Genomic DNA, 14,140 nt, shown 5'->3' with positions numbered 1-14,140 from the left:
AGCAGACTTGATCCCCATCCCCATGCTTTTAGATGAGTTAGTAGAAGGCGACAGCAAAATTTAAAGGAGGTATCTAAGTGTTTGTGAAGTGGCTTGCAAAACTGAAACTAGGAATACTTGTACACTGTATTATAAGAGGGATGCTAAGTGATTAGAGAACATTAACCGCATTTTTTTAAAAAAGTATAGAAAAGGCAGTGCTGTAGAGAACTGTTTAAGATACTGGATTGAACTGAGTGCATTGCTTAGATCCGTAGTACCAATAGCTTACAGCAGCTCTGCAAATCGATGCTATTTACAGAAACCAAGCAGTTTAAAAAAAAAAACTCACTAATTGGTGTTACAGTTTTCAAATTTCATATTCTGGGACTTTTTTTGCATTTCACAGTTTTGGTTCCATAGGTTGGAGGGCTTGATTGGGACCTATCTTAGTTAAAACCTTGTGCCTCTCTTCCTCTCCTCCCCTCTGCTTGACTTGCGCTGCTGAGGTGGAGATAAGTGACAGTGGGAGCACAGGGACAGCTTAAACTGTTTCTTCTCTGCCAGGTCAAATGTTGGGATAGGGATATTGGGTAATTAATGATAACTGAATCTGGGCTACATAGTACGATCTTAGTTTTGCAACACTTGGGAGGAAAGTGAGGGAAAAGTGGAATCGCTACCTAATATTTCACTTAATTTTTTTTATGAAGGGTTTTCATAACCTGAAAATTATTGATCAGTCACATCAGAAACATCCTTCTCTGGAGTGAATGAAGACATGCATCAGACAGGTTACCTGATAGAAGATGGATATTTTCTTTGAAGGTTGTTCTGTCCTTTGTCTCACGAGCAGTGCAGAGAGAAACCTTATGGTTTTACCATCTAAATGTATGATACATAAAAAAAATCTGGAGAGGTAAAACTGAGTTGGACCTGCTCAGATCTGAATCTGATTCCAACTGCGGTATGTTTTCATTAGTTGTGATGAGCATGTGTAACACTTAGAAGCAAAAGTCCCTTTTCTGCTTCACTGCTGAATCCAACTGCAGACTCCTTATTTTGTTTATTTTGTGGATGGATATAATAGCACTTGTCAGGCCTTTCTACGAGCTGATTTTCTTTGCTAAATGGTAGAAAAGTAACCCACAAAATTTTCTGGTTATTTTTGAGAGGTAAATCACCTTGCTGAATGCCTCACAAGCACCAGAGCACACAGAGGAAATGTCAGGGGCATGGATACAGAAAAGATGGGATTACCATAGTGGGGAAGAAGTGGGAAGCTATGCAAAGGACTTGTTCTCTGTGTTTAATTTGTTATATTTCTAGGGTTCTTGGCTCCTGCTGGTCCAGGAATGCAGAGAATCAAAGAAATGTGCATTCTGCTAGACCAGTAGGAGTAGCAGCTGTTTCTTCTCAAGGCACTGCCCCTTTTCTGATAAACTCTCTTTAAGTATTTTTATCCCTTCTCTGTTTAATTTTGCCTCTACTGGGGCATTGTTATGTTGGTCTCTGATCTTTAAATTCCAACAGTTTGTTTCTTTCTGCAATTCTTTTCACTTACTCACTAACTTGCAAGCTTTTGGGAACAGAAGCTATGCATGTGTATTGCTGTTATCTGAACTCCACGTCAGAATAGTGTTTATATACTGTTATGCTAAAATTAATATTGCACGCAGAAGCATGAAAATAAAATGCATCATCCTAAGTCATACAATTCTTGGCTAAAGAAAACCAACAGTTCTCACTTAGGATAGCTCTATAGAAGAATATAATATGGAAAAAGGAAAAATACTAATAAGGAAATTGATTTTTGTAGGATCCTCACACTGTCAAATCTTGCATTATTTTCAGTTTGTTAGTGTAGAGCTTTGTAAGTATTGGATATATTGTTTAACTGGTATGGATTTAAATTTGGTGGTCTAAGGTGTAAAAATTACCAGTTTAGGATGATGACATTTTAGAAGAGATTTAAAATCAGTTATTTTCCGTATTTTCAGAACACAAGGTGCAAATACCAAAGAAGCTCAAATGCATCTGCAAACCATGAATGCATAGCGGTATTTTTAGTAGTAAGGAAATGGTTGAGATTGTAGCCTTTACTTCTGGTGAGCAAATCTACAAGTGGAGAAAGTGTACTTCACATAGTCTGAGGTAACCACTAGAGAAGCGTGGTTAGTACGGTTGGTCAAGGAAGCTGTAACGATATTCCTCCACTGAAGGTCAGCACCAAGAGAGAAGAAAATCAGAATGGCGAATGACTGTAAGTAAAGAGAAATGGGCAGAAACTGAGTAAAATAAAAAAAAAAAATATTGTAGGAGAAAGATGAATAAGAAAGGTGAATTAAATATTTTAGTATGAAAACAGTTCAGTTGGTTTGCAGGTAGTGGATTCCAGTTAGAAAAGACAAATCCGTGCTTCTAGTTTGGAAATTAGACTGCTGGGCTTCAGAATTAGCAAGACTCTTAATTCCACATGCAGCTGAGTCAGTTGGCAGCTCTGCACATGGGAGGTCTCGGCTCCCCTCAGTCTCTCCTCCCTTTCGCTGGCACACATTTGAGCCTGCAGTGAGCTCTTTCAGTTTTGTAATCTGGCAGAAAACTAATCAGATTTTTTAAAAATTATTGTCTTGCCAGATTAGCGAGTTGGTGTGGCTCAGTGATGGATACAGGGGAGCAACAGTGAGAAAAGAGTAGGATTGTGACCACCACCAGTTAAATTGGCTTAAAGTAGCACAGGAGTGCCAGCTGAGAGGCTTTTTACATCTTCAAGAATAATTTTTGACTCCTTTGACAGCAGTGTAAAAACTCAGCCTAATCATCCAGAACTAATTTGTAGCCTGGGAAAAAGTCTTAAGATAGCATTTTAATTTCTTACGTTGTAGCATTGGCTGTTGTATTTTCTAGGTAAATTTGTATGAACATGTTTCCTCTAAGTTTTCCATCTGATTGATTCCCATTCCATTCTCTGTTTTTTAAGGTCTCAGCTTTCTGAACTCAATCATGTGCAGATACACAGCAGCTTATTTTTACACATTCTGGAAACAAAATTCCATTCATTTTTCCATTTATTTGAATCGCTTCAGAATTGCCATAGCTTTGCAGGCCTTTTGGAACTTTGTTGTCTGTATTTCCCTTGACTTAAGGAAAAGAACTTTCTTTGTCTCTTCCCATTGATGATGACTAAATGAATATTCTTTAGTTACTCTCGGACAGTGTCCAAAAATTTGCATTCCTTTTTAGGTTTGCTTCTTAATTTTTCAGCCACATCTTGTAACTGAAAGCTTTAGTTGTACTTTTTCTGTGGGCTTTTTTTTTTTTGATTGGTTGGTGGTTTTTTTAATTTCTATGTATAATTTTTACACACATTAAAGGAGGTTTTTAATGCAAAATGCTATGTATAAGTATATAATCCATAAAGTTAGAGAATATGTGAATTTAGGTATTATTTTGAAATATTCATGAGATTCTGGAGTTCAGGAGATTAAGAGGGACTAAGGTGATTTATCCTGTTGTAGAAAATGTATTTTAAGCTGCTTTTGCTTATGGGTGTGCACCTTGTCTACTGGAATATGACACTATAATTCTGCAGTCTCTGAAAGACAGTTTAATAGTACATATTTCAAATATCTAAATGGAAAGAGTTGGTTTCTCCTAATGATTGGATTAGAACACTAAATGTTTAGAGAACCGGGGTGTCTGAACAATATTTAAACAGACTTATGCAGAAAGATGTGAAAAACAATCAAGGATGAAATCTAGAAATGGGAAAATGGGAGAGTTTTACTTGTATAACAAGGACTGAAGGATCATTCTGAAAACAGGTGGAAATTGCATATCAGTATGCAGTTGACAATACAATGCTGAGTGAGAGTGATGGGCAAGGCGCTGGTAGGGAATGTGCAGGAAGATAGTAAGTTAACACTCAAACAGTTTGGTGTTAAGTAGGGTGGATTTCTTTTTTTTTTTTTTTTAATATTAACATTACTTGTTCTCCGCAGAGTTGATACAACGTGCATTTGGCCTTTAAGGTTAGTTGGAAGGCTACAGGGGAGATCCTACATAGGAATATATTTTAGGATTATCCTGTCGAGAATGGTTTCCTGAGCATGACATGACAGCATTGATCCAGGGTGGCTCGGTGACCGTGGTTTGTTTCAGCCACAGTTCAGGTACTCAGCTGCTTAGAAAATGAAAAAGGAAAACAGTTAAAGGAAGTTTTTGTGTAATACCTGGTCCAGAGTCTGTGGCAAGCTGTTCAGATACAACACTATAAAATATGCAAAGATCAGCAACAAATAGAAGCACAGAAGTCTGAATTATTTCTGTCCCAGTATAGCCTTTAGCTTGCAGTGAAATTTGATCAAATTTATACTGTGAGTCCTGCTAAATGGTTACTTAAATTGTAGCGTCTGTGTTTCTGCTGAGGAGGCAGATTTTTAAATTAGTGTGTAGAGTAGCAGGGAAGGATGGTGAAATTAATTATTTAAGATAGGCCTGATACATACTTCTCCCATTCTAGGACAGAAAGTGAGACTTAAAGAACTTAATTGTTTTATCATGTAAGTTCATTTAATTATCATATAGAAAACAAATGCAAATTAGTCCATTCTGGTAACATAGCATTTTAGGAAAGAAGAGGTGAAAAAATTCTGGTCAGTAATTTATTTGGGGATTTTTCCAGTAGGTTAACAAGTCTTATAGTTTGGTGAGTCTCTTGTTGATACCCAGATACCTCATGATCCCGGTCCCTTCTAGATAGAAGACTACGTTGTGTTTGTCTATGACAGGCTCTTTCCTGTGGGTGAACTGTTGTTACCTATAATTGCTTGTGGGCGATACAGTTCTGAAACATGGCCCACATACAAAAATGGTAGATTCTGTTATTTATGCGAGGCATCTGAATGGTCTTGGGCAGGGAACAGAATATCGAAAATGTGTAGGTTTTACCCCAAACTCCAGAAAACACTTTTTATGGAAAGTGTTGTTTTGTTGCGTTTGTTTTGTCTTCGTTTTTTTAATTAAAAACCCAACAGTTTTAGGAGAGTTTCTCTAACTATGCTATATATATAAATTGCTGAAATACATATTTCTTGTGAAAATTGGTAAATAATGGAAAGGTATTTGTATTGCAATTGAGTAACCTTTTCTCAGAATGTAAGGGCTTTTTTAAGTGCTAGTAATGCTTTCAAAACTAAATTATTGTTACTGTTCATGTCTCCTAATTTTAGTATTAAGGATTTATAATCTGCCCTTAAAACATGCAGAAGAATAAAATTTCGTATACAATGTTGAATATCACAAGAAACTTTTGTGTTACTACATTATGAAAAACAGGTAGTTCTTATTTGTCAAAAACTGGAAGTTAAATACTGACCTTTAAGTATGTGAAAAATTCCCAAAGCCGAAGAGGTGAATGTCTTGAAACAAGAAGCTGGTTTAATTGTCTTTAACACAACCAATGGGTCTTACTCCCGCTTCAAGTTGCTTTTTTTTTTTTTGCAAGAACTGTAATGAATAATTAAAATAAGACTTACATATGTTTGAATTAATCTGGATGATTACACTGGAAAATTCTATGACTGCATTAAGAAAAAAGTCAAATTATTATCACGTCTGCTATTCTGCAGTAGTTACAAGTAGCTGAAGTATGTCGCATGATATTTAGTGATTTACTAAGAATCCACTAATCTTTTGTAGCTAAAGTTGCTAAGATTAAAGGAATTGATTACAAAATGAAAATCTGTTGCATGTATATTTTTCTGTAATAAAAACGTCAAAAGTCTTTTGGCTAAAGGTATGAGACTTTGCCTTAGGAGGCTTTTAAAATTATTTTTAATGCTAAATTTATGTTAAGTGGAAATAAAATAACAATACAAACTAATAGAAAAAACTTCCATGCCTTCCCTTGGCTCTTATGTGACAGCATGAACAAACGTTGGGGGCTAGCTGGAGCCCAGGCCGCCTTTTGTCCCGTTTATCATCCAACAGGTCCGTCGGTAGCTGGTGCCCTTCCCCGACAGACACCTTGCGGCGCGCAGACATGGCTGATCCTCGGCAGCTCACGCTCCCGACAGCCGCCAGCAGCAGCAAGAATCGCTCGCCTTTCGTTCTTGGGGCAGGCAGGGCTGAGATAGCCACAGGTTACAGCTCTCTTGGGGAGGAACGGAGGAGGTTCGTTGGTCAGGTGGGCCCAGGCGTGCAGCTCCCTGGGGAAGAGAAGCTCCTCTTGTGCCAGCCCCCGCCGGGCAGCGCTGAGCTCTCGCTCCTCTCTCTGGAAAATAAGCACTGGCTGGTCTCTAAAAGCTGAAAAGAAAGCTCAATAAATAGCAAAGAAAGCCTTCTCCCTAGCAACACGCTGCCTTGAGCAGCTTGAGCCTTCGAACGGAAGGTCATATGATTGACATATTTGGCCCCTACAGAGAGTGCACACAATTCATATTTTCACTTCTCTCTATTTCTGAGCTGTGTGAAAGCGGGTTTTAGCCAGCCGTTGGAATACTACCACCCTCTCCTTCTGGGCTTCGTCAGCTCTGAGAGTTCAAGAAGAACAGGAGAGGCATCTGTGGTGTTTATGGAAGAGTTAACTTCCATTTTTAAACAGTAAGGTTTGTATTAGAGTACCAGTAAAGTGCACATAAGGCACATATGTGACATTATAGTCAACAGAGCTGTGGGTTGCTCGTATACCTGTAAGCAGCTGGAAGTAATTCTAAGCTTTTAGTACTTGTTCACTTTTTAGCAGCTGTTGAGAATTACTGAAAGTATGTCCTGAATGCATAGGTCCTTTTAAACTTTTCAGTGTTGTGTTTCCACAGTTGGACTAGAAATTTAAAGCTTAGGTCAGTTGAATTTTTGGGCATCTTGCATTGAAAAAATGTTGCTATTTCTCTAGAGGGTAGCTTTATACAGAGTTCTAAATTAAACAGTCGTTAAACGACTCCACCTTAGGGGTTGTGCATGTGTAGAAAAAGATGGTGTCAACAAAACTGTGCGGTTGCACTTTCTGTTACTTTGAAAATAAAGCAGTTTATACAGACATTTTACAAAAGTGAATGTAGGTGAAATGCAGAAACAATTCTTTTAATCATATTTAGCTGTCATGATTCTTGTTGAAAATGTGACTACAGCAGTAAGTGTGACAGTCTAAGAAGCTATTGGAAGACCACTGCTCCCTGAATACTAACGTTTTATAATTGGGTAAGCTTAAACATTCATGGTTTTACTCTGTATTGCAATACATTAATTTATTTTAATTAGTCAGTATTACCTTTTCAGGACATCTCAAGCTGAAGATAAAAATGTCTTAAAAGTTACTCCTGCAGCTTGAATTCCCATGTGGTAGTCTACAGCCCAGAATCCTGTGTTTAATGGGACACGTAAGAGAAGGTACACTTGAAAGCCGTGTACTAATTCACAGCAACAGGCTTGCTTTGTACTCCTCCTCACCAGCAGTTAGTTTTCTTTTGTTGGTCTAAAGAGGAGAGAGACTTCTCACATTCTTCCTAGGTTACTAAGTTTGATATGAAATGTCATTTTTCTTACAGCTTTTTGATTTATTTATGGGTGGGAACAGATTAAAAACATAATGGACGTGTTTTCCATATGAAAACATGGGATCCTATTTCATTACTGTTTTGAGAATGAAAGGCTTTGCATATGTACTAAAACATTAGCATAGCTGGAAACAAAATTAGCTGGCACTAGAGTCCCTAGAGTTTGCAACAAACTACTAGTTTTGAAGCCCCTTAATGGGGTTTGTTGCTATCCCCCCCCGCCCCTCTCCCCCTGCTACTTGAGTTCAGTGTCTTTGCACTGAAGGGACATTTGCAGCCGTTCAGAGTGTATAAACTCAAGCTTTTGATAGAAGCCTCCTGGGATGACAAAGGAAAAATAAATGTTAAGGGTCAGGCCAGACTTATCTACAAGTATTTTAATCATTCCATTGTTATGTACATAACAACTGCCTCTAATCTGTTCCTATTAGAACAGCCACCTTGATTGTAGGTAGTTGTGTAGCATAAGTTGGTTAAATTAGTTTTATAATTTACTTAAAACTCAGGATGGGTTAAAGCATTTGTCCTGATATGAGTGTGTCGATTCAGCCTCAAAGTATTTTGACACCGTTCAGTTGGTTCAAAAGGCTACAGCTGGAATAAAGACCTGCATAATATAGGTCGTGTTTGATTTCAGCTCTGTTCAGATTTCTGGGATGTTCATGGTACTTGGGATGTTGCTGGTAGAGCCATATGTGGGAAATTCGTACCAGAGGCTTGCCTGGTAGTGTCTCATTCAGTGTGCTATGGTTTCACTCCTGCTTTTAGAATTAAACTCACCAGTGAGGAAGAATTTTGAATGTCTAGGATTCCAAAATCAGAAATATAAAAAATAAAGTGTTTTGCTCTGCAAGTTTTTTTTTAACTGGGCTTGCACATTGCTAAAATAGATCTAATTCCTTTAGATTGCATTATTGATAGCTCTTTCATTTGAATCTTAATACAAACATTAGCAAATGTGTATGCTAACAAATAAATCTTAATGTATTTCAGTATAATTCTGTCTTTTTGAAAACATTTTAGAAGTTACTGTATAAATGTTTTTTTCTTTTAGGCTTTTTGGGAGTTCAGTGTGTATATATATCATAAAAGATGTATTCCTGTTTTGGAGCTTTATGAATTACTAAAGCTATTCTCTGTGATATACAGAGATTCTTGTCACTGATTATATTAACACCATTAAAAGGCTGATGTGCGAGGGCAAGAGGAATGATAATTAAAAAAAAAAAAGGCTAAACAAGAAGCAAATTCTGGAATTAAGTATTGTTGAGTGTCTAGTATAACTGATCCAAGGGACCTTGTTTCCTTGAAAGCCCAAAACCCTGTGATTTAAGTACAAGCCTGTCACGTCTGTCCTAAAGAAACGTTGGGACAGACATAAAAATCCATTAAGGTCAAGCAGAATGCTACTGGTGATTTTTTTTCTTTTTTTTTCCCCCCAATATATTAACAACTAGTAGCCAGAGGGTATGTGGTGAAGCAAACCTGCAAGTTCCATTGATGCTGTATTTCAGTCTGGCTTATAAAATGCGCTTCATGCTGCTTTTCTGTACCTTATCTGTATTTTCTTCTTGCAGAAATGGAAAGGGGGGGAGGGAGGGCATAAGGACTCTCGAAAATATTACTGGTAAGCCAAGTATCATGATTAAACAGGGATATGTCAGATAAGATGATGGGAAGTGTAAAAAGATACGCTGCCTTTTCCCCCAGTGTATCTTTAACATTATGACCAATGAATTTGTCAAGTGAAACAGCACAGTCGTCTTTGCATATCATTTGAACTGAGAGCTTGCTTTGAAGAAGATAAGCAAACTGTGTTGTCCAGAAGAAATAATGATGCTAATTTATCTTTGCCTGTCCTCATAGACATAGCAGTGTGCATCAGTATTGAAAAGGAAAGAGAGAAATAACTGAGCTATAGCTTGCCACCTATTCAATGCCACAGCACTGTTGATGGCATACAGGGCCCTAAGAAATATGGCTGGTCTTAAAGTAATGATTTATTTTACTTTGTCTCAAAAGTATTTGGAAAAGTTTCCTCTTATATAAGAATAACTACCAAGTTATGCCAGAAGAGACCTCTTCAGCAAATTCTCCTGTGTTGTAGGCTTGCTGTTCCATCACCATCAGAAGTGTATAATCAAGGATGAGAAAGTCTAAGTAACATATGTTTACCGACAATTTCTAACTGTCAATATTTACATTCTGGGCATGGGAAACTTGGAAGTCTTTGTCAAATTTTTTGAGGAGAAGGGATGACGGGATGTTTCCTTAACACTGAGTAATAGAGTAGTTTACCAGAAGTCAAAGTCTTTACAAAAGTGAAATCTGATGTCTTGCAGTAGGTAATTGATTAATAGTTTAGGTACTTGCATTTAGATTCTTTTTAAAAACTCTTTTCTTTGTGTTTTACATCTGGTTTCCCCTCATCTTGCCTAGGATTTCATTGCTATAGACAATTCAGTCTTTTATCAACTTAGATATAGGAAAAAAGGACCTTTCAAACAGATTTTAAGCGTGTATGTCTTGACTTCAAGAATTCTGATGTGGTTTAGCCTATGATCTTAGAATATATTTTACAATATATTGATGTCTGAGGTCTGGTTTTTGGTTTAATACGTATATGTCTAGGAATTTGTAGTATTTGTTTGTGAAGTTTTTTGTTTATAAATTATGAATGGAAGGTTTTTGTCCCTGAATGGAGACATTCATGTGTAAAGGCTGTTTGACTGGCGCATGGTATGTTAGGAATACTTACTGATCTACAAGTGAATTGCAGTGGAACATTTTTCTTTGTCAGGGAGATAAAAGCATTCTAGATCCCGGAGAGTCCAGCAAGTGTCAGGGCGCAAACCTCGGAGGGGCAGCTGTGCGGCTGTATAGCAGCTGGGGGCTGTCGGCAAGAGAGGTGACAGACCCCCGAGGGGCAGCTTTACCTCCTGGCTTAGAGGGATAAGATCAGTAACAGTAAAATATTTCAGCGGTGCTATTGTGTTTTACCAAAATTTGTATTAAAGTTATAAATTGTGGGTGACTTATGCTATACAGATAAGCAGTTTAAAGAATAATGAAAGTCTTTGTATTTAATGTGTGCATTTCCAGAGATATGGTGGTAGGAAAGTTATGTTTATTGTACGTGACAATTGTAAATAACTTTTCTATTTGAGGAAGAGTTTTAAGTATCTATTCTTGTTCATTAGTATAGTGTTCTTATGTAACTGCCAAGTTCTCTGACCTTCTGTTTGGAACGTGTGTAAAATTATTTAATGCCTTACCTGGGCACGAAAACATACAATGTGTTACTGGAAAAATTCTCTACCTGAAGTAAATGTGGAGAAAAGCATATGGACTTGGACAAAATGAGGTAGCTGGAAGAAGTCTCTTGGAGAGTGGCAGGAAAGGTGTGGAGGGGCGGTTGAGTGTTGGTGCTGGCCCAGCGGTGCGGTGGGGCGGGCGGGCAGGCAGTCGGCATCGGAAATCACGGAGGTGCTTGGAAGGGAAGTCCTGGTCTTTGGTGCTCTTGCCTTGCTGAGGCTGCCTGGTCATTCTTTCCATCAGCCTGGTGAGACAGGCCTGCTGCAGTTGCCTGGGGAAGATCAAAACTGATTTTTGGTCTTTGTATTCACAGTTGATTTATCCATCATTTTGCTTCACCATCGTGTCCTTTTCCCACTTGCTGCTGCTGCTCTGATCCTGAAAGGGTAGCACTGGAACAGCTTATAAAGGACCGCTCCCTTAACCAAAGCCAGACTTGGCTGCATTTGGTGCAAGATAAAACTGTCTGCAGCCTTTCCTAGGGTTGGGCATCATTCAGTTCATGAGAAGTGCAGGGGTGTGTGACAGGATTGCAAAAATGTCATCCAAAATGCATGATATTTGGAAGCTGGACTGTCAGTGAAAGTCACTAACATCATCCAAATTAGTGTATCTATATTATTGTTATGAATGTATGAAAAAAGTATATTTGTTGTATTTTCCAAAGAGTTACTTTAAAAGGAGAATGAGCATTATACAGGGAAAGTATATATGTTTGTACAGAAATGCCGGAAGCCTTCTTTGCCAGCGTTGGTAATAAGAAGAATCAAGAGTACATTCTGAGACTTGGCCAGCTAAGACTGTGAGGCTCAAGGAGCTCTGTCAGGATAAGGTATTGCTGCTATCGAGTGAGTGGGTGGTTTGGCTTGTGGATTAACTCGGCTGCAGTCACCTTCCGCGTGGGTCGGTTTGGGTCCAGCAGGGCAGTACGGGCGCGGGCTGGCCCCAGTGGATGCTAGCTGGTAATTAACAGTGCTACTTGATCCTTCTTTTCTTTTAGGATAGTACCTTTCTTTCCTTCTCTACTGTAATTTGTTGTAGGCTTCTCAGAGTTGACTGTACACAGAATCTAACAGCCTACCTGTAACCTCTGAAGACTGAAGAAGACATAGCACAGTGAATGCGCTTCTGTTTGGAGTCTGTATGCCTGTCTGTCTGCCACTTTGATACCATCTCTGCCTAGTGTGTGTACGTTTTCTGTATAAATAAGAAGTTAAACTGTATGATACTCTTAAGGGCTCACCGTATGCGTATGATAATGTGAGGCATTTAAGTGACTAATATTAATTTCAGAATCATAGAATCATTATGGCTGGAAGAGACCTTAAAGATCATCAAGTCCAACCGTATACCTGATGCCACCATGCCCACTAAACCATGTCTTGAAGCGCCGCATCTAAACGTTTTTTTTAACACCTCCAAGGATGGTGAGTCCACCAGCTCCCTGGGGAGCCTGTTCCAATGCCTAATGACTCTTACAGTGAAGAAGTTCTCTCTAATGTCGAGCCTGAACCTCCCCTGGCGCAACTTGAGACCGATTCCTGTTGTCCTATCACTAGTTACTGGGGAGAAGAGACCGACCGCCGCCTCGCTACACCCTCCTTTCAGGTAGCTGTAGAGAGCGATCGGGTCTCCCCTCAGCCTCCTCTTCTCCAGACCAAACACCCCCAGCTCCCTCAGCCGCTCCTCGTAAGGCTTTTTCTCCAGGCCCTTCACCAGCTTTGTTGCTCTTCTCTGGACATGCTCCAGCACCTCAATGTCCTTCTTGTCATGAGGGACCCAAAACTGGACACAGTATTCAAGGTGCGAGCTCACCAGCACGGAGTACAAAGCGATGATCACTTCCCTGGTCCTGCTGGCCACACTGTTTCTGATACAGGCCAGGACAGTGTTGGCCTTCTTGGCCACCTGGGCACACTGCCGGCTCATGTTCAGCCGGCTGTCGACCAGCATCCCCAGGTCTTTTACCACCGGGCAGCTTTCCAGCCACTCATCCCCAAGTCTGTAGCGTTGCATGGGGTTGTTGTGACCCAAGGGCAGGACCCGGCAGAAGCATTAGTTGAAAGAATTCTGTGAGGATCTTGGGGTATCTGAGGTTGAAGTATAGCTTGGACATTGATAATGAAAAGAAGTCATTAAAAAATTAAATGGAGTGCTTTTTTCATGACCTGAAACAAACAAGCCCTTACTAATAGCAGTTTATTACATAACTCCATTCCTCATTTTTTTGGAAACAGACAATATTGCCCAATGTAGGAGACAGAATTGTGGTTTTAACTGGGCATCAGTATGGTCAGCATTGTGTGTTTCATTTAAAATTGTTTCATTTTGGGAAGTGTTTCCCCAGAGGTGGCACTTGTAGTTGTTACTAGCGTTTTGAACCTTGTGACCGTGAATCCTAATGATAGTGGTCGCTGGCATTTGGTCCCCTTCAGGGCTTTTTACTGCTGGCCCAAGTAGAGCTGAGCTACTGGGAGGACTACTGGCCATGCCTTCGCAAAACCATAACCACAGTTGTCTGTGCACAGCTGGCTTAGGTAGGATTTACTGCTTGTGTCTCTTCGCTATTTGTATTCAGTGAGCAGTTGCAAGTGCTTACATTTAAAGAATTATGTTTCAAGATACTATTTAAGGTTTTTTCTTAATCTGCATGTTATATTGTACATGAGAAATACAAGGAAAGCACTGGAGATTTAAGAGGATGAGAGGTTTGAGTCAATCACTTGAGCTTCAACTTAGTAATGCAAATCTGGCTTTAAGTGACCTTATTGATGTTTGCTCAAAGTAGCTTCCTTTTGGTACAAATGACTGAGCTTTGTTGTAGCTGTTGTACAGGTAATGTACTGTCCCTTTAGAGATTGCCTTTGTATCCCCCCGTGCAACCTCTCTTTGCTTTAACAGAGAGTGCCTGCAGAAACGCCTGGAGCTGAGATAGATTGCATCCCTGTGCCTCATTTGATCAGCTGTCAGCACCGAAAAGAGAGGGTAGGGCGGGCAAAAACATGTGCCCATGGCTCCATCCCAGCTCTTGGAGATGGGAGGGTTTGGCGGTTGGTGAGCGGTGTTCCAGCGGAGGAGGAAGGAGGCGACAGCGTTGCTGAAGGGGCCCTGAGCGCTTCTGTGGCTTAGGCCTTGAGGAGAGGTGGCGGGGCTTTGCCCAGCACTGGGCGCGGGGTGCGGAGGGTGCTGAGCACCCCTGGCCTGAGGAGGTGGTATTGTACAACACGCAGTGCCATCTCCTGGGAGGAGTCGGAACGAGGCCCTTGTGGTCAGCGTTAAAGGTGACGGGG

The 14,140-nt window shown here is 39.8% G+C and overlaps 1 protein-coding gene across 1 annotated transcript in view; it reads left to right on the top strand.

The window, feature by feature from the left end:
• QKI (QKI, KH domain containing, RNA binding) overlaps positions 1-14,140 on the top strand; it is a 66,212-nt gene that overhangs the window by 38,774 nt on the left and 13,298 nt on the right. The window lies entirely within an intron of this gene.

This window comes from Cariama cristata, unplaced genomic scaffold (genome assembly GCF_000690535.1).
Source record: "Cariama cristata isolate BGI_N322 unplaced genomic scaffold, ASM69053v1 scaffold3759, whole genome shotgun sequence".
NCBI lineage: Eukaryota > Metazoa > Chordata > Aves > Cariamiformes > Cariamidae > Cariama > Cariama cristata.
This window is presented reverse-complemented; position numbering and strand designations above follow the sequence as displayed.